The sequence below is a fragment of the Lissotriton helveticus genome, chromosome 8 (assembly GCF_964261635.1).
Source record: "Lissotriton helveticus chromosome 8, aLisHel1.1, whole genome shotgun sequence".
Lineage (NCBI taxonomy): Eukaryota > Metazoa > Chordata > Amphibia > Caudata > Salamandridae > Lissotriton > Lissotriton helveticus.
The window spans coordinates 1,128,791,562-1,128,811,758 of record NC_136069.1 but is presented as its reverse complement, the minus strand read 5'-3'; positions in this window follow the sequence as shown (position 1 = coordinate 1,128,811,758).

The following is a 20,197-nucleotide window of genomic DNA, read 5'->3' as shown; positions in this document are numbered from 1 at the left end:
CTCACACTCTGCCACTCATCCATGGAGTTACTCACACACCTAGTCAGTCCTGTAAAGAATCAATCACACTTCCATTTTCTTGTCTATACAGTTAAACATAGAGCACCTTACATTTTCAAACATATACTAACACATACTTACTTTCTTATACAATCATTGATACAAGTACACATTGATCTGCACAGAGTCACACACCTCCCAGCCAGCCACACACACCCATACAAATACTCAATCAATAACCCATATAGGTAATCATATAGCTACTGATCAACACATGCAGCAGTTTACAGAACAACAGACATAAGGATGCACAAATTAAGACAGTTTAGTCACTAACCCATGCAGTCAGTGAGACACATTTAATCACTCACTCATACATTCAGTCATGCACCTACTAAATCCTTCGTCCAGACACTTATACATCTACTCATTCTTCAATATGTAAAACATATTTAAACTTTACAGAAACACACAGTCACTGGATGATGTCATCAGTGATGTCATCAGTGATGTCATCAGTGATGTCACTGACCATGTCATGAATGATGTAATATGTGACATCATCAGCAGTGGATTGCGGGTGCGCGATATATAGTTAGTGCAACTAACTATATATGGAATTTCAATGGTTTTGTGTGAGTAAAATAAGGTTTTTTAAATGCTAATTCCTAACTATATATGGTCTATAACCTATGGTTTTTTCAGTGAATTTTCAAGGTTTTGTAAATGCTAATTCCTAACTATATATGGTCTATAACCTATGGTTTTTTCAGTGAATATATATATATATATATATATATATATATATATATATATATAATAATATAGTGATTATAGGGTGAGTGCAGCTGTAATTGTTCCTTCGCTGTCATTGCATTAGTTTAGAATATAGACAAAGGTAGGGAACTGTATCCCCCTTCAAAAATAATTTCCTTTCTCTGTAAATCTAGTGTTGAAGCGAGACTTCCAAGTACCATGCCAAAAAATCTTTGCATTACTGCAACAATAGTCCAGTGTCACTTTCACAGTACAAATGGAGAATTTAGATTTTGCTCATAGTTCAAATCCCAGAACGATCACCATGAAAAACATTGTAAAACCAATATTTTCATGATGAGCAGCGAATCTTCAATTTTTCTTATTGGGTCATCAAAATATTAACAACTAAATCCTGATCCTGGAAAAACTAAAATAATTAAACGAATTTTGGATAACTGTTGCTACTTGTTTAATGTAAAATGCAACTGATATTGACTGATATCCACATCCACATTTCACATCTGCAAATTAGAAGTCATTGAGGACTTTCTTGTTGTCCCATATCTTATCATGCAAATAGAAAAAATTATGTGAAATTAAGATGAAATTGATTTGTTTCATGGTTTTCCTGGTTTAAATGCTTTGCTCATCAAACAGCAAGCATGGTGCAAACGCACGTACACTCATTTTCTAATTATTAAAAAGTGAACCGCGCAATAAATGAGTGGATGCAACATGGAATCAGGCAGCAGCCACCCCTCAGAGTTTCTGTGCTGCACTGCCATCAGCGCTTTTACTAAAGCATGGACTTAGGACTCTGTGGCCATTATATCAGCAAGTTTTTGCGTTTAGATTTATTTCAGTTTTGAGAAGATGAGAGACCATCGTATACATATGCAATCCATTTAATAAATAATTGGAAAGCGTTGCGCATCCCCTAAAAGATTACCATTACACAAAAGTTTGCTTTATCTAAAAGGTAAATAATAGTTCGAGTAGAGTCACTAGCGCAACTTCAATCAGTGTCTTTTTTTACGTGAAGCTTATCTTTTTTTTAAAAATATTGCTCCTAATAACATTAATCAAGTATTATATTAGAGCAGCTTTGCTAGCAGGTACCAATACAGAATATCTTCGGATGATATCAATATCCCTTTTTCACATTATCTTTTTCCGATCTAACCATTTTACCACCCCTTAATTTGTGAAGGTGGTTGCAGGCCGTGGGCACCGTCCCTTAGTTATGGGGACAGGGACTTATTTTTCAACATAAGAATTTGACGAAGAGCTAAAGCGAGAAAGAACAGCAGAAAAGAAGGAAGGCAGGAGGAAGAGAATGACAGAAGCAGCGATGAAAGTAGGATTGAAAAAGAAATTTGCAAGAGTGATATAAAGAAAGGATAAGTAGAATGGTGAAAAAAGAGTCAAGAGGTGGAATTAGGACAAGGCAGCAATCCTGGCATGTGGCAGCATGGACAGTGCACTTCGATGAAAAACTTTGCCCCTCGTGCACAGCAGAAAGAAAGAGCACTTGTCCAAATACTTCAGTGTGATTTTTCAGTACAAAAACTGTTGATGTAAAGCATCACTGTCAGGGATAGTATCTATGCTCAAGATGAGAAACCTTAAGATCATTCGATAAGCAGGATCAGCTGTGCAATTTTAATATTCAAGTTACTCTTTGACATTCAGAGAGAAACAGGTAGCAAATATGCAGTGAAATTAATAGAATGAGTTGGGCTTGTAAATAATGAATGATGAAGGACCTGATTTACGGACATCCCACCTACTGTATTACAGCTAGAAAAGGATATGTTGCACTTGTAATAAGGTGAACAGGATATCTAGCACGCTCGTGATGAAGTATCCCATTTACTAAACTCTAAATAAGGGAAAAGTCAGATTGAAGTGAAATCAGTCAGGTAAAGTGAAATAAATTCAGGACACTTAACAAAAGATAGTGATAGTTTATATTCCTACATGTAGCCTCAGTGATGCTCAGTTTAAGCTACTTATAGGTACATACGCAAACATATACTTCAAAGGTCATTGTTACAGAGAGGAAACATGGAACATAAGCAAAGTGTTGAAAATGATCTGGTGTGCTGTGTAGCTATCTACTATAAGGAATTCTGTCCTGCAGTGAACATTTTGCTGAAATGTGTGGAGAGCGGAATTCGATTCCGATCTTTGTCAGACTGCACCTTCTGGATGTCTCATATGAATTAATCTAGAAACGTATGTGAAAAATACTACCATAGCGCCATTCTGAAGGAACTGATGAGGTACAACAGCAATGCTATAGTCATCTAGGAAAGGTGTCAGTGGTTTTATGTCGTTTTGCACTCCAGAAATATTATAGTTAAACATATACATAGATTTGCTATTGTAACTTGAAGATATACAAATCAAGCTACATATACCTGAAGCCAAGTGTAGTAAACCTATACTAACCTATAAAGACTTATTTGTTGATACTTTGGTCATCAATATTTTGCTACAATATTCTGGTAGCATGATATTTATAGCTTGATATTCTGGCACTGGTATAGTTAGGGTAAGGGATAGCAGTGTCTGGAAAATTGTTGTGTAGTTCCTAGGAATCCCTAGGACCTGTCCATTTTGGATGACCTAAACTGAGGGCTTGGTGTACAAGCTGACTCTGGACCCTCCCCACAAGATATATCAGCCGATAGACCAGATAGCTCTACAGTGCCACTCCCCCTCCCCCCATGTATCCTACAGTGGCGTAGGTAGATTCTGGCAGCCATTAAACATGACCACCCTGATTTCTCAGGGATCGTGGACAACAGTACAGTACTTTTCACTTAGTCACTAGTGCTTACTTATTCTCAGAAAATACACAGAAGGGCAGTTACGGCGTTTCAATAAGTATTTATTGGTCCGGCGGCAGTCTTGAGTAAGACATATTTGCTGCGACAATCAGTAGGCAAAAGCATAAGAAAGAAATCGCAAGTACTAATGTAGTAAACAGTAGATACATTTCTACCATAGTGCTAAGAAGATGAACATATACAGTTCAGATAAGACAGTAGCACTTGCATACTCCTAGAATACGCTCCCTACGTAATTTGCCTAAATGTACATAGCCTAGCTATGTAGGTGTTGCATGTAAGTGCGTGTGATCATATAAATGTGTGTAGCCTAGAAATCCCTAGGGAAAAACCAACCCTCTCACCTGATGGTAGAGAATTAGGGACCCCATCTCTGCTTTGAGGATGTCACCCCGCAAGGGATGTCAGACTGCTGCGTGTCAACGATTCAGCATGAAGAACCCCATGTAGGCTTGGAAGGAATTCTCCTCTAATTTGTAGGGGGAAATAAGAGTCTTATAAACTGGAGTTGTCAATCTAGGGTTTCTTTTAGAACCAGTATGTTTTGAAAACAATCATAAATGTTTTGAAAACAATCATAAATGTTTTTCCAAACAAATGTGATCACGCACAATGGGCTGTTGGCCAAGAATGAAAGAAGTGGTGACCCTTATGCAGAATAATTGCAGTGCCTGAGGTTATGATTATGTACGTCAGGTACAGGGATTATGATAGAATACTAAGAGCCTAATGTGAAGAGACAGGAGAAAGCTACTAGTTAAAAGGTTACCTGTTTAGAACCGTTAATGTTGTGTGGATGGGACAATGTATGTAAGAAGGGGGCATACATGACAGGACTATCCTAAAAGACATGACAGTATGCTTGCGTGTGCTGGGAGGGGGCTTGCTATTGTTGCCCCCTGAGCACCTGACGACGGAAAAAGCGCACCTCTGCCGATGTGGAGTGGGATCCCTTGGGCTCTGAGTTGCTAAGCGCCTGCTGGAGTGCTTGCAGAGATTTTGGACCTTTGACCCGCTTTTGTTCAACGACTCGCAGAACCCGCTTCGTGGGTCCCGCTTCGTGGTAAGGACAGGGCGCCACTTAAAGAAATCTTCCGGGGTGTTGAAGGGCAAAGCAGGGCTGCGAGCAGGAGCAAGGACTCGATGTTCCAGGAGTCCTTGCTGGCCAATCAAGACACCTGGCCCGCTCTCCCTGCCAGCCCTGCCCCCTGAGCACCGGACGACGGAAAAAGCGCACCTCTGCCGATGTGGAGTGGGATCCCTTGAGCTCTGAGTTGCTAAGCGCCTGCTGGAGTGCTTGCAGAGATTTTGGACCTTTGACCCGCTTTTGTTCAATGACTCCCGGAACCCGCTTTGCGGGTCCCGCTTCGTGGCAAGGACAGGGCGCCACTTAAAGAAATCTACCGGGGTGTTGAAGGGCAAAGCAGGGCTGCGAGCAGGAGCAAGGACTCGATGTTCCAGGAGTCCTTGCTGGCCAATCAAGACACCTGGCCCGCTCTCCCTGCCAGCCCCGCCCGCTGAGCACCGGACGATGGAAAAACCGCACCTCTAATTGACCTAATTGCTACTTAAGCAAGTTACTCTACCGCTCCGCGGGAGCACCCGGGGCTAAGCCCGGGCAAAGGGCGGGCCCTCTGTGGCCCTCAGAGGCCTTAAGAGACTGGACTGGGCACTAGATGCTGGTGCTTTTGGGACTTGGGACTCTTGATAGCCAGGTACTTTTAATGACAATTCCTGTTATATATAATTAGGACAAGGGCATGGGCACCGAGTGCGGTAGCTGTGTTGTTTTGTTTTAATATTATTATTCATTTTAACTATTTGCAATATTGTCTCAGAATCTGTATAATTTTAAGATAGTAACATGTATAAGGAGAAATTAGATAAAGGGCCTATGGATAATTATTTAATCCAAACGATTACCCAGATTAACTCTAATAGACGTGCCTCTTTTGGTCAGGGGAATCCTTCTCTGACAAAGGAGAAGCGCTCCTAATTGATATATCCTTGCCTAAAAAACCTTCTATTCCATGTGGTAAAGTAGTTACTGCGACAGCACAGGTTCATGTTATAAAACTTTCCGATTATCCAGATATCGTGGAAAAACTAAATCATACCCCACCTGTAAGAATATTTAAAAAGGCAAAAACACGAAAGAGAAGGGGGAAGCATACGCACAATGTACATGTACCTAAAAATGCACACAAGTGGTTAATATGACAAGTAAAAGTACTTGTGTGGGCAATATAGGGTCAGGCCCATTGGTATCGCATGAACATAGCAGTGTGGAAGAAACTGGGTCACCCAACCTAGGAGACAGGGAGGATAAAGTTGGAGCACCAGATTATTCCTCAACTGAGTTCTCCATTTTAACAACTCCTGTTAGTTTGAAACCACACCACATGAGTCTATGCAGTACCTATGAGGATGAAGGGCTATCAGACTCCCCCAGATTTTCTCCTGCTTCACTTACTAATTTAACCCAGACGTCTCTACTGAAAACTACTACTAATATTACTAAAAAAAAGAGGGGGATGTCCCATGATGACTAGGGAAGCTAAACTACAGAAGAGGAGTTTGACTCCAGTAGTGACTGATGCGGCTAACTTACCATCCCTCCAAATTTTACCTCCAACAATAACTGATCCTTGTTCTTGGGGTGAGATTGGTTTATTAGTAAAATTAGAAAGTTTGTTGAAAGGGCTAGTTCAGCCACTGTTGGAGGGAATTAATTTGTGTAATACCAGACTTGATCAGCTAGATAAAAAAGTAGGGAAAAATACGCAACAACTAGCTGATCTGATACTGGGGGTGAATCTAATGAAATCTAGTGGTTTATCCGTGCCAATGATGACTGCTCCTAAACTAGAATTACCTTGCCTAGTCCCCTCTACAAAAATTGCCCAAGAAGGGACAAAATTGACTGGCCCTACACCTAAAAGAGTTCCACCTGTATCTCTGTTAAAAAAGAAGCCTGATATTAAACCTGTGAGTACAGTAGGCGGCCAAGGTGGGGAGAAAATGTTGGTCGAAGAAAGGCCACTGATACCCCAATCTAAGGCCATTAAGGAGAATGGTACAGTAAATCCTTATAACAGAAAACGGTACCAACAGAGAACTGTTGATCTACCGCCTGAAGCTGCCCCTTACACAATAGTCATGGCAGATGTCCCCGAGTTACTTATGGACGCTAGGGAAGATCACCATGCATTAAGAAATAAAGTAACACATTGGCTATACAATAACAGACCCCTGCCAGCGCATATCAATGGAGAAATCCTGACTGTGAGGCGATCAGTTTGGGTGGGTTCTAGACCCAAAGACAAGAAAGGGGATGTCATCATTGTAAATTTCAAAGACCACAGAGCGGTCTGCCACATAGGAGACTGGTATGAGTCAAAAGGCAGCGACTCTATCACTACTCACTATCTTAGTTATTTTTATCCGTATTGCCCAGGACAAAATCCTGGAGATAGGGATAGAGTAAGACATCCTGTAGATTGGTTTTCCTTAAACCAACGTGGATATGGTATGATCCGATTATCCCAACCTGGGAGACAGTTTGGTATTAATCGGAGGCAATTTTTTCCAACAACGCCTGGATTGGATTATAATAATAATAACCTTTTCTGGGAGAATAGAGATTTTTCACGTCCAGCCTATAATCTACCAACCTACAATAGATTCGATGTATTTTCGGGCCTTGATTATGTCGATTGACATAAAAAGGTTGCCGATCGGACAAACACTCGGAGTCTAGAAGAGGTGGCTGTTCCTAAAAAGAACCTTATAAAGTCCACCTTTGGGGAGGGATGCCAAATAATCCTATCTCCAGAATCAACCCTAAATATAAATTCTGGTGATGTTGATGAGCCTCCTTCTAATACTGTCATCACCCAGAAGGTAGAGGCTGGGGATAACAGTGGAAGAGTAAGTCCCCCATGTAAGGAGACAGTTTGTGATACCCCCACGGTAGAAGAGGAAGTAAGTAACAAAAAAGGGAATCCCTGTACATTCCTATCCTGGAATGTAGCAGGCTTAAAGAACAAGATAAATAACCCATTCTTGGAGATAATTCTAAATGAGCGGGATGTCGTGGTCCTACAAGAAACTTGGACCACGGAACCGGTGTATTTAAGAGGGTACAGAACCTTCTTCACTTCAGCTGAGGGGGGTCAACATGGCCGTGCGAAGGGAGGCCTAATAACATTTCTTTCTAATAAGCTTAAATACGAGAAAGTATGTTTTAAATCTAATTCAAATTATTATCAATTATTAACCATAAGCATAAAGGGAGTTATTGTAATTTTGATTAATTTTTACAATAACATCCCGAAAGATGAAACAGCGAATACCTTAAGAATACTTAGGGAAAACATACAACATGAAATAGACAATTCAAATAAGGAAATGGTAATTTTATGGGGGGGAGATTTTAACTGTCCACTCTGTACAAAGGGAAAAAAGGGGATCTGTGGCCTAATGTTAGAACAAGATATAAACCTAACACACTTTGATCATTCCTTGATCGGGGATTTACTTAATGAACTGGTATTTATGTATGACTTGGGTTTTGTAAATGAAATAGCTCAGAACCCTACTCCTTTTCAACCTACATTTATTGGCAGAGGAGCCATGTCCACTATTGATTTTATTCTTGTTTCAAATAGTTATAGTCATAGGATCAATGGCTTAGAGATTTTAGAGTTACCTCTAAGTGATCATTTGCCCTTATCATTAGAGGTTGAGAATCCTTTTTATGAACATTCTGAACATACTCTCACTCCATATATAGCCTCTGATTTGATTTTGGGAAGGCAAAAAAGGTATACACTAAAATGGGGCAAGGTCATGCCAGAAATGTTTCTTGCAAAGCTGTTAAATACCTGTTCAGATAGTTTCTCTATTTGCCTAGGGGAGACGTCTTGCTCCAATCAGATATTAGAGCACTTTGATAAAATAGCTCTTGAAATTAAGAAAAGTCTGTGGGTGGAGCTAAGATATAAGACTAGGCATACTAAAAGCTGGTTTGATACCGCTTGTACCAGGGCACTAAGTGATTTGAAACATGCTATCCATAGGTCTCCCCGGGATCACTTAGTAATAAGAGGGTTAAGGAAAATCTATAACAAAGCCCTGAAAAGTAGGAAAAATGCCATAAAAAAGGAGGCCCTTGAGGAACTCTGCGAAGCTGCACAGTCTAAAGATGCATCCGCTTTTTGGAGGGCAGTTAACGCCCCTTTCCTCTTTGATAGTCATAAGGCTCATATAGAGACGGCGATTACCGAAGAGGAATGGGTAGAACACTTCTCAACTTTATATAGCTCGCAGGATGCTTCCCACTCTACAAATGTTTTTAAATATGTGAACAGTGCAATGGGTGAGGAAAAGTTGGTGATATCCCTGGAGGAAGTTTTAATCGGGTTGATGGCAACGAAGGGTGGCAAGGCTGCTGGCCCAGACGGGATCCCTGCAGATTTATATAAAGCAAACATAGAGATTTGGGGTTCCATGTTGGTACAGCTTTTTAATGCCGCTCTTGCTAACGGTTTGCATTCATCCTGGTTTACCTCGATAATTGTGCCCATTTACAAGAAGGGTGAGAGACAAAATTGTGCATGTTATAGGCCAATCTCCCTTCTTGATTCATCTGTAAAAATTCTCGGTAGAATAATTTTGGCAAGACTCCAGAATTGGGCAGAGGAAAATGAAATATTGAGCGACCTACAGTACGGTTTCCAGAAAGGTTTGGGTACCGTCGAACAATGTTTAAATTTAATGATTATCGAACAAAAATATACAAGGGTTAAAGGGGAACGGTTATATCTTATGTTCGTTGATTTGTCTTCGGCATTCGATTGTGTATCGCATACTAAACTGTGGGATATTTTGAAAGGGCTAGGCGTCGGTGATGCCATAATTCGTTTCCTGAGAGATCTATACTCAGGTGCCACAGCATCAGTTCGATATGGCCGTGGGGGAGAATGTACCAGAAGATTTGGAGTGGGACGCGGAGTACGCCAGGGCTGCGTTCTGGCCCCGTTCCTATTTCTTCTTTACATTAATGGACTTGAACATCGTCTCCTGCAGGAGTGCAGGGACATGCCTAGAGTGGGGAAGAGGTCGATCCCTGCGCTCATGTACGGGAACGATGCCGTTCTAATGGCTCGAACCCCCTTGGCCTTACAGAAACTGTTATTATCCTTTGAAAAGTTCATGTTGAGCTTAGACCTGAAAATTAACTGTGGTAAAACATACTCCATGAACTGCGGTACAAAATCTGGAAAAAAGTTGAAAAGTATGTTTTTAAATAATGTTCCCCTGGAAAATATTTCGTTTTTCCCCTATTTGGGTATTTTGTTTCATGAACGGGGGGGATGGTTAAGTGCTATAACGGCTAGAACTCTTTTGTTCCAAAAAACTATAATGACCCTTAAGACTTTTTTGAAAAAGTTGGGAAATAAACCAATAAAAACAATCTTGACCATATACAACGCCACATGTACATCCGTAGCCCTCTATGGTGCGGGACTTTGGGGCTTTTCTAATATTGACCCATTACAAATTGCTGAAAACAAATTCATGCGGGATGTTTTATCTGTACCGCAGAGTGTTCCAACTTATATTTGCCATATGGAGCTGGGTCAACCCCACATATCAGACTTAATTCGAATACAGCCCATTCTCTTGTGGCACAGGGTATGGACTACTAATGAATGTGTAGTTAATCGGGCTGTGATACAGGATATATTGAACATGGAAAATACGGCCAATGTCGAATGGCTAGCATACATTAAGCAATTCATGTTTGATATTGGACACTGCGAATATTATGAGGATCCCTCATCTTTGGGAACTATACCCAGAGGATTTTTGAAAAAACTGAGTCTGGAACACCTCAAGGATAAAAGAAGAAGAACAGAAGCCAGTAAAAAGACAGTTGCTTTGTATAATTTGATCTTGACTGGAGTAAAAGTACAGCCCTATTTGACCCTGTTGATGTCAAATCATGACCGATTTCTTTTAACCCGCTTTAGATTGAATCTTGTTTTTAGACTTCTGTCCTTCCCAAAAATGAATTTATGGTCGCAAAATTTGTCAACCTGCCCCTGTGATGATTCCTCGTCCCAATCCGATATTCACATTTTATTCTTTGTAAATTCTATATCACCCCTGGACGAAAATTTTTAATCCCCTTTCTTAAAGACATGAATTTAAACAGATGTCGTTTAGCCTTCCTAGAATGTCAGAGAATGGATACTGTTTTTACTGTTGTGGTACTTTTAAGCTATTTTAAACATGTTTTGAAATTAAGGAAAACTATTACTGTAAATGAAATATAATGAGAATGTCTGTTTTAAGTTAGCTGTTCTATATAGTGTATCGTTCATGTTGTTACTTTCATGGTTAATGATTTTAACCGAATAAAGTACTTTCTGATTCTGATTCTGATTCAGACCTGGTGCATCAGGAATTATTCTGGTGTGACCAATGCTGAAGACTATCCCTGTCAGTTGCCTTTGTGAGACTGAAGATAGCAACAATGTCAGTTCTTACAATGTTTTCAGGGAGGGTGCTTTATGTTGAGTACAGTTTGGGTCAGAAGCCATAGACAGTGTAAGCCAAATTGGCAATCATGGTTTATAAGCTCCATGGCTGCAATTACTGATCACCATAAATAAGATCTAAAGTGGGAGAATGAGAAAAAATGTAATATTATGCAGGATTATTTGTTATATGTATTAACTATAGCATTCTAATCATTAACATCATGTTTAAGAAATTGATTTTGTGTGTGTCCAATAATAAAGGCTTTCTTGAGCACGGAAAAAAACATCACCTAACAAGACAAGTAGATTGGCTTTACTTGTTCATCCCTAGTACACTGGTAATACAAGTACCAATGGCCTATAAATTAAATGCTATTACTGCAGCACTCATTATGCCACCCACTTAAGTGACCTTTTGAGCATGTCTAAGGCCTGCCATTGCAGCCTGTGTATTCAGTTGTCGGGACTAAACATTCCATTTTAATACACAGAAGGCACTTTTAATGTTTACATTTCCTGGTAGTGAAAAACTCTCACATTTGTTTTTCACTACTGCGAGGTCTGCGTCTTCGATAGGATAACACTGGGTTACCTTATTATATTTAATAAGGACAACACTTCAATTTGGAGCAGGTAGGAAGCTTGATTTTTGTGTCTAAAGTATTGTAATGTGCAACACTTTGTAGTGGTAAACAGGGGCGGCTGGTGACATTTTACAGTGGTGAGGCGCAAACTGATTTGCGAGTGCGGGCCCCAGGTCACTCAGGCCGGCGGCGACCCCCCCCGACCCACATACACAACAATCAAAGAAATGTATTCACACACGCATACACACAAACACATCCATTCACAACACTCTCCACCAAACATTCATGCATACACGCACGCTCGCACCAAACACTTTAAAATAAAAGAAAAACACACACTCTTACCTTGCTGCGGTCCCGGTCCGCGCCACCTCTGTGCTCTGCTCCCCACACGTCACAGGCTCTCAGCGCCCCTGGCCAATCCTGCCGCCAGGGGCACAGGTACCTTCTCGCCCGCAGCACGCCCATTAGGGCTCCTAATGGGCATGCGCAATGCCGCAAAAACACAAGTGCGCATGCGTGGGCACGGGTAAAAATTCACCCTCCGTCCCCACTCATGAGCACTTGTTTTGCCGCCTGTACAATCATGTCAATCAATCAACATGACGCCCGCCCGGCGGTCTGACATCATGTTGATTCATTGACATGATTGTCACAGTCTTAACGCAAAAACGCTGAGGGAGCTGCGGGCGGCTTCGGGCAGGGGGGGCTACGCCCCCACGCCCCAATGGACAAACCGTGCCTGGTGGTAAAGTCAGAATTTAAGGCACCATTCTGAAAATGCTGCTTTAAGAAAGTATATTGCTGCCCTACAAGTAAATAAAATGCACCGGTTGGGTCTAAGCCAATGTTTTCATGTTTGAAGAAGTGGGCACAAGCACTTAAGCACTAGCTTGCAGTGCTAAATCATGCACAGTTCGATGACCACCAAAAAAGAAGTCAGCAAAAAACAGCAGGGTTGACGGCGAAAAGTTGGGGAAAACCAATCCAAAGATGTCAGGACCAACAATCCACATCTGGTTTGTGTGAAATGCTACATACATTGGGACCAATTCACAAAAGTATGTATGAATACTGCAAGTACTACTACAGGAGCTTTCTTTTACATACTTACACATGGCTTTATGAATTGACCACAAAATGTCCGAATCCCTATTTGTAAAAGCGTACAGATTGCACAGACTTTTCTATTTCTGCTGATGTTATATGAATATTCCCATGTAATTTCCATGTTATTTCCATTGTAGACGTTCTGGGGTCAATTCACAATGGCACGTGAGAGTATATAAAACAGTACTACATGAGTACCACATAAGGTGCTACTTAACCCACACCAATCTGCCTCTGATAGTAGTCCCCATTGTTCTTACCCCTTCTTGGAATTTCTGCAAATGCCTTATTTTACCACAGGTGATGCTCAATTCCAAATTAGTCACTACAGTAGATATTCATACCACAGTTTATTATCTTGCAACCAGGTTGCTTATAGTAGGTCTTTCAGTGTTGTCCAGTCTGCTGTTCTATCTTACAGCAGCATTTAACATAATCAGTGTTTGCTACCCAGTTTGACTTAATTTTCCAAAATCATGCTACATCTTACTCTAATTGAGGAGGGAAGCGACAACCCTTATTTGAATAACAGGCTCTGAGTTGTGCCTGCAGGTAGACAGACATCCTTCAAGGCATACTGGGCATATGGCAAGAGTGGATGAAATTTGGCTTTATCACCTTTATATTGTTCACCATCAATTAACTTGTGAGCTTGTCATAGATCCCCTTTAATGAAAAATTCAAGCTTGCAAGTTTTAATCTCGCTGTGTGTACATATGGTAAAGAATTTTAGAGTTAAACCTGTTTCTCACATTCCCATTCGAAAACATCATCTTGTCTATTTTTTCAAACCATACATGACTTTTGTCTTACTGGCATTGATCTCAAATTTATTATACAAATGTGACTGATTAAGTAATGTCATAACTCTTGGGATGGAAATGCCAGTAACAGCAAACAGCACTGTCTCATTGGCATTCTGTGAAGGAATTCGACCTGTTTGAGGCTCATAATGCCCTATTGAGGGTTGTGGTACTATAAGATTGATCAAAAACAACAAATAAAGGAAGCTCCTCCCATGTGATGGGCTCATCAATTTCTCAAAATTACATCAGGGTCCTACATCCAATGATTTAAGAGTCTTCAAAAATATGAGACATCGTTACTTCATTTCACAACACAAATTCATAAAAATGAGTCCAGAAGGCATGTCTCACACACTTCACTATATATGTCCAGGCTCATGATTTAAAACACTATAACAGGTTTAGACCTGAATGTTGTGATGGTCGACAGGCTTCATTGCCATTAATCAACTTACAGGCAAATTCCTCAGGGCATGAAGACCTATGTGACACCTAACTGTGCACCATACCATATGACCAATAGGTGAACACCTAATGGTGTGCTATTAGGATAGCATCAAAAAGAAGGGCCACAAGTCACCTATGGTGTTTGAGATCCCAGTACAGGTAGAGATAATCATACTGATTGGGTTTCTCCTGCTAAAATAGGAAAGTGCCAATGATGATATAGCAAGTCATTTGACAAACAGCCAACATGCTCATGGTGGTCGCTTACGTAAAGCACGTCCTATATTTTTTTTATCATTATTCCCCTATTGTAAGATGCAGGGTCCACTGCAACCATATTTATTTTGCTTTCTATATACATCTTGATATACAACACGACTGAGTTATACAAGAGCATTTCTATGATCTAGAATTGAGTTATGTCTCAAGGACCATGCGCTAAGTGATTAATAGAAAGACTGTAAGGGGTAAATGATAATGGGGTTTTGTTGTTTTTGATTTGATTTTGAGTGGAGGGCTACCCTTTGTCTGACTGTCCCTCTCCAGCTCTGTTGTGTACGTGTCTTTACTCCTCGGTTGACAAAGTTTTAAAAAAAGAACTGGAACAAACATTTTGTCTAATGTAGCAGTAGGACTGTCATTGCTTGTGCAATACAGAATTACTTAATTGGAAGCCTTCACCAATCTACACAAACCACCCAATAAAGAATGAAGGGAAACGTAAAATGCTGCTGCTACACAAGCATCATTTAAAAAAAAAAATCTACTTTCCCCTAAAGGCTGCTAACAAATTCTGCACTACAACACATGCAAAATTTCCTCCCTCTTTCTTCGATTGACCATCTTTAAGGCATATGTAAAATGTACTGAATTTTTATGGGAAAGACTTAAAAAAAACTGGGACAGTCCCTGAAATCTGGGATGCGTAATGACCTTAGTTACTCCAGACTGCAGCAAACCCCATGACAATTATTGCTAGCTCCGCCTCAAACGTCAAGGGGCTATTATCTTTATACCAACAGCATGGCTCCCTGAAACATTGTCAGTTTTTCTATGCACGAGAAAACCCAGATGATTTTGGATTCTTAGGTCTTTAAAGATAAGCCCTGTTGGAACATCTCTGAAGAGTTCATGGGAACCTTCACACATGTCTCTTCCCAAATGACACCTTACAGAAAAATCCATACCAACTATGTGGTTCTTGCCTTTATTTTCTGGTATTTTTCAGATGGAGCAATGCTGTGCATACTGTGATTTTTCAGATGAAGATGCAGTTCAATCTCTCTGTCATGCTTGCAAGTTCTTACTCAGATGTACCAACCTACCTACATCTGAAGCAACTCAATCCTTTCGTTCACGCTATGTGTGTCTTTTTTTAACGTGACATGTGGACTTACTACTCCTTCAATATACTCGCCTGACTCAGTTATTTTGGAGTTTCGGTATTTCCCCTGCCTGGGGGGACTTACGCCCTTACTTACTTCACTGATACTGGTCTTGAACAGTTCATGTGGCTGACCTTTGTGATTTTGACATTTGCTCCGCACTTCCTGCTGTCTTCATCATATATCTGTTTTTTTCTACTACTGTACTTTTATCTACACGGGCACAATATCTTCTTGTGTACTCTATTTCATCGGGCTCATTACGATGTTGGGCAGACTCATGTCCACCCTACCCCATAGCGTCTGGAACCACCCGACCTTAGATCAGCTGTTTCTACCTCAGTATTAGAATGCACCCATAGGGCAGTCAGAAACATTCATTTTACTATGGCAGCTTGTGCAGCAAGCAGAAAAGACCCGCAGCCCAAGCTGCCATAGTAAAATGGATGTTTACAACAGCCTTTCCATGTCAGTGAGGCTGACATGGAAAGGCTGTTGGCAACCAAGACTGTAATTGTGAAGGCAGAACCGTGGCTGTCTCTGCCATCATTCATGGGATTGCAATTCCGCTCCTCTTCCGACAGACACTGTGAGCACGTCAGAAGAGCAGATGAATCCCCCTGCAAGTTTCCTCCGATTACCGTCATTGTAATATGGTAGTCGGAGGTAAACCCCTGATGTCGGGCAGAAAGTCTCCGACAGACTATCAGAGGCTTAACGCCCAACATCAAGCAGCCCCTTGTTTTTACTTTCAAGAATGCTCCTAGTTTGCTTCTAGGAACTCTTTCTTCACCTTCCACTCTTCATGGCAAACATTAGAAGACGTGGCTATTTGCTTCATAATGTATCCTCATTAATATTGTTTCTAGTGTTTTTCGTGTTAGTCAACCCAGTCCAAAATGGAGTCATCCCACTTCTGGGACAGTAATACAGCCACCACTATAAAAATAAAATAAAAAGACTGGTGTGGTCTTTTTTGTTCTAGAGATTTCCTTGTTGTTTTTTTATTCCTTTTCATCGAAGACTCTTTCAGTGTACTTGGGGCCCTTATTTATTAATGGATACAAGTAAACTTGCACAAAGCAAGGCAATTTAGCATTACTCACACAGATCTTTACAATGGCTAATAAATTAAATTGACTCCGATTCTAGGTAACAGTGTATCATGTGAGTACCATGTAACTGGACAAGAGAACAGAGAGACAGAGGGAGTCAAAGGAGATACATTGGGATGAAGGGAGAACAAAATGGATGGGAGAGCAGAAAGGTAGGCGGGTTGAGAATGGAACAGTGGAGAGTCCAGGGACAGCAATGAAGAAACCTGGGAAGAGCTGAGAGATTAAGGGAAAGCAGATCGACAGGAGCAAGACTGGCAGGAGAGGTGGCAAGCTAAAGTGGAAGAGTGACGTCTGGGGGATTTAGGGGGCAGACCGGAAGGGGAGACATACTGTAGAGAGTTAAAGGACTGGGAGGGAGACCAAATAGTCAAGATGGAGAGAATATATACAGGAACAGAGGAGAATATGAGTGCAACATGACGAGATGGGTAGGACAGCGTGGGGACTCGTGGGAGAATGCAGAGTCTGGTGGTGACAGTAGATTGATAAGGAGAGTGCAGAGATATAAAGGGACAGCTGATGGACATGGTAGAAAAGCCAGCAAACAGAGGTGGGAGAGGGCAGGCTGGGGAAAGCAGAGAGAATGAGTGTGAAAGCAGACACAATGGTAAGTAGAGAAGGGAGGTAGAGTGACAGATGGTGGGGAGCAGAGAGACTGTGAGGAAAAGGGGACAACCTGGTGGGGAGAAAGAACAAAATGGAAGGGAGAGTGGAGAAATTGAGATAGCAGAGAGACTGGGAGAGAGCGGACCTTTTGGGGGAAAGCAGAGAGACTGATAGTCTATGGTGCACGTCGAGAGACTGGTGGAGTTTGTAAAAAACTAGCGTGGAGAGCGGACAGACATGCAGAGAGACTGAATGGAAGATTAGAAACTGGGAGTATTAGTGGGCAGTGTAAAAGGGAGAGGGGAATCCTATGGGGTGTAGAAAAACAGGAGGAAGAGCCCACATGCTACAAGGGAAAGTAAGAAGATGTAGAGTGTGGCAAGACAGGAAAAGATTTTGGCTTGGATAGATTGGAGACAAAAGAGAAGAGATTCAGAACGGACAGTTAACATTGCCATCTGGCTGGTTTTACACCCGCATGATAGGTATTGTAATGTCCCTGCTGGTGCAAAAATAAGGAAAGTCACCAAAGCCGGTATCACTTACCCTTATCAGTAACTTTAAAGAGCAAATGTTAGACAAATTCTCTTTTAAATGTGTTCTATGTCTGCATAATGACACCTGGCTAATAATTTACGTAAGCAAAGTGAGTAAGATGATTATAGAAAAATCCATATACAGTTGTACTAAAGACTCATGTCTGGGCCTTTGCTGAATCTTGAAATGTGAACAGATGGCAAGCATTTTCTCAGGGGGAGGTGGCAACCCTATAAACAATATGGGGGATGGGTGCCATATTGGGGGAGTTAGAGATACTAGGAAGGAGAGTATATTGACTGGGGAAAGTGCTGAGCCTGGGAAAGTGCGCAGGGTGTCTGGCAGAGGGCAGATGCATTAGAAGGGAGCAGAGAGTTGGCATGGATACCAGTCAGATTGGAGAGGAGAGGAGAGGCTGATGGGAAGGTATAGTGGACAGGCAATGAGGGACAGCAGACACTGAGAGTGAGAGCAGACAGCTTTGGTAGTGGAAAGCAAAGCTGAGAGTGATAGGAGAGATCGGGAACACAGACAGACTGGGAGGGAGAGCAAAATGTCTGCTAGGGTCAGCTGCAAGATAGAGTAGCAAGACAAGAATAGAATGGACAATTAGGTATATTAAGTATATTTTAAGAGTGCTTGGTCTAGAGAAGCACAAACTCAGGATTTAAAACTTAACACAGAGGTTGACATAGGCTTTACTAATAAGACTGTATTTTCACCCAAACAAACCCTTTTTAGCAAACGTAGGATAACGAAAGACTGGTGAAAAAAACAGAAGGTTCTAAGGGCAGTTTGTATGCAGTACTTTGATCCAAGTTCATAACTGACTGTGCTAGATTAGAAGGATTGTAACTTATGAACTGCAAGTAACAAACGTATCTCAGTGATAAAAGCAGTAACTCACTGAGCTATCTACAGAAAATGCAATTCTGTGATCTGCAAGTTACACGTGCATTGCCTGAGTTTTCTTGACATTTTTATTACTGCCTGCTGGCACATAAAGAACTCTGAGGAGCTTTTACACCATTATGATATTTCAGAATACAGATCAACGGAGCTTGGTACCCAGCACAATGGCACTGGGTGCACCATCCTAAAGCCAGTGTTGTGTCTATACTACTCCTATGTGCCAGGCTGGCAGGATTTAAGTACGCTTCCAACCTACTTGTGGCCTCAACAAATAAATGTAACCCCACCCCTATTTCCCAAGGTTCACAATGTGGGGCTCCACATAGATGCACATCTTTCTCTCTAAATATTCAAGATTATAAATCATTATCAATGTGTTTTCACATGATAAAGGTATCAAGAAAAATCTTTTCATCTGTCACCTCAGAAGTGCCCATTGGTCTGCAATCCTGAGCAGTCTTGTAATTCTATGTTTCAGGGATTTTACTCTGCCCTACTGTCTTGACTGTAGCATATTCAGAGGATTGTAGTAAGGCTTGGACTTCAAAGGCCACCTAGCCTTATTGACATTGGACACTTGGCATTGGCTGCTCTTAACTAAGCGTGTTGTATTTAAGTCACTGTGCCATGTGTTGTGAGCAGGTCATCAATATGGCTGTGCTTACATACAGCAGAAATGTACTATATATGTTCCCATGGGTAAGCTGAGTGGTCGAACATTCGCTGTTCGGGAATATTATTGTGGAACCAACTGCCTGTATATCTAGGATTTTGTAAACAACTTCTGCATTTAAATAAAGGCTGCAAACTTTCCCTTTAATTTACTTAAGACAGGATTTCTGCCCCTGTCTCTTAATACCAAAACACTGTTTTGGTAACAGAGTGCTCTAAAAATCTAATTACATTACTTTACCCCTGGACCTAATTGTTCATGCACCCATCAGTGATATGCAGCATCAATTGTGCAAAGCCCTTGTTTGCTTGTAGACATACACACATGAAAATGAAGGAATAATATAGAATGTCCACCCTCTAAAGCAGTGGGCAAGCACCTAATTTTTTTTAATATGTAGCTTCATGTAATACTAAGAGCCCCAAATTCAGGACAAATTGCACATGGGAGCCTTTGCTCACAAGGTGCAGACTGTGTAACCTGGTCTGGGATGTAGGGGAATTTCCCACATTGCAAAATTGCACAACTTCCCACAAGTCATTATTTAGCTTCAATTGACCCCTTTTTCCTGAGGTAGGGTGTATTGTTTAACCCTTAAGGGCTGACACTACCCCAACCCTCCCTGCTAAGCCATTTAAAAAAAAATTGAACAGTTCGAGTTTAAGCCTTCTCAACTTTTTTCTATAAACGTTATCCAGGCCAAATTTGTGTCCTTTTTTCCTCATCCCGGTGCATAGGTTTTGTGCATTGGAAACTGAGAAGAAAGACGAAATGTAAATAAATTGTGGGCTTTATTTTGAAAAATGGGGTGTGCCACAATGTATGTGTTTTTTAAGAAAATGTGTGCTGTGC